Genomic DNA, 1,978 nt, shown 5'->3' on the forward strand with positions numbered 1-1,978 from the left:
TAAGGCCAAGGCCATTCTCTTAGGTAGCACAGTGGAACCATCGCGGTTCAGATGGGCCAGAAGGATACAATTTCCCAGCCCAGCTGACCCCCAGGCACATTGGAACCTTGGCCTTTGTCCCCAGCAGGAGCCGTTATAGCTAGCGCTGGTGGCACTGGGGGTTACTCATGTGTTGCCCGGATTTTTGCCTCTCATTCTTCATGGACTGTCTGGGGAAATGTTCTCCCAGCTTTGCTTTTTTTTTTTTTTTAAAGAATTTTATTTACTTATTTCGAGAGGTAGAGTTACAGAGAGAGGGAGAGACAGAGAGAGGTCTTCCATCCTTTGGTTCACTCCCCAAATGGCTGTAACAGCGGGAGCTTCGCTTCGCTGATCCGAAGCCAGGAGCCAGGAGCTTCCTCCGGGTCTCCCACGTGGGTGCAGGGGTCCGAGGACCTGGGCCATCCTCCACTGCTTTCCCAGGCCACAGCAGAGAGCTGGATAGGAAGTGGAGCAGCCGGGACTCGAACAGGAACCCACATGGGATGCCGGCACTGCAGGTGGCAGCTTTACCCGCTACGCCACAGCGCCGGCCCCCAGCTCCTCTCGGGCTGTCTTCTGTCCGGCTGTGGAAGCTCTGTCTGCGCCCCTCTGTCTCCCCCAGTCCTTCCTGGGAAGAAGCCTGCGATTTGGAAGAATCCACCTGGGCAGACCAAGTCGCGGCGCCTTCTCGGCTTTCTCTGGCTCGATCCCATGCTTGCTCTCCAGCGCCTGTGGTTGCCACGAGCTCAGTCCTCCGGCTTTCAGGACCCAAGAGCTGGCTGGTCCCCCCGTGCGGTGACAGCCTCCGTGGGCCGCAGCTGCGCCAGTGGGGGCTCAGCCCTCCCGTCCCTGTTTCCCAGGGTCCGCCATCCTCCAGGACCTGCCGCATTTGGCCCCCTCTCTGCTGGCACCAGGTGGAGTCAGGCGTCTGTCGCTCGGCCACAGGGTCACGTTCTGAGGACCCTGGCCCCGGGCGAGCTGTCGCTGTGTGAGCATCGCACCCTAAGGCGGCTGTGGCTTCACCCATGGTGCACTCCTGGACAGAGCTTCCACAGCTGTCCTGTCCAGCTCTGTCCACGCCCCTCTGTCCTGTGTGAGGCCTCTCATCCACGACCATGGCACGTGGCAAGGGACCCCAGTCCTGTCCTGTGACTTCTCTGGGGTGGGGGGCGTTGCCTGCAGCCTGGAGTGGAGGCGGGGCCTGGCGTGAGGCTGGATCCCTCATCTTGGTGACCCAGGCTTCGGGCCCCTCACCCCCTGGGGGCTCCTCACCCCATGGGGGGCCCCTCCCTCTCTGGGTGGCCCCTACCTCCTAGGGGGCTCCTCATCCCTGGGGGGTCTCTCCCTCTCTGGGTGGCCCCTACCCCCTAGGGGGCTCCTCACCCCTGGGGGGCCCCTCAGCCTCCACCGGCTCTCATCTCCTTGGCTTCCGTGCCCCTTGGCTGAGCCTGGCCTGGGGCCCTGCAGCCCCTCGCGGCCCTGGTACCCTCCCCAGTGGGGGTGTGGGGGCCTGTGCCTTGGGGCAGCTCCTCGACTCTTCCCCCTTTACCCCCACCAAGCCCGGCAGGGGTGGGGCCTCTGGACCCTAACTCCTCTCCACACTGCGAGACCCCAGTTCGCTGGCAGCTGCACGCCGGCCTCTCTCTGTGGCTGGTTGTGGTTTTCCGTGGGCTGGGGACAGTGGAGGAGGGGGTGTGGGAGGCGGGAAGGGAAGAGGCGGAAGGGGTTGGGAAAGATGGGGAGGGCGAATGAAGCGGCTGATTGACGGCCGACATCACGGACCTGCGCGGACAAAGGTGTTTCTCTTTCCAAACCTCAAGTCAGGCAACCCTGGGGGACTTTGTGACCTGGTCAGCTGCCTCCCGCCAGGTCCCTCCTCTCCGGAGCTGTGGGAGTCTGGGGGCCGTGCGGGTGGGCGGGGATGATTCAGTGCGCTGGTCTCCACTCTGTCCCCCAC

The sequence above is a fragment of the Lepus europaeus genome, chromosome 2 (assembly GCF_033115175.1).
Source record: "Lepus europaeus isolate LE1 chromosome 2, mLepTim1.pri, whole genome shotgun sequence".
Taxonomy (NCBI): Eukaryota; Metazoa; Chordata; class Mammalia; order Lagomorpha; family Leporidae; genus Lepus; species Lepus europaeus.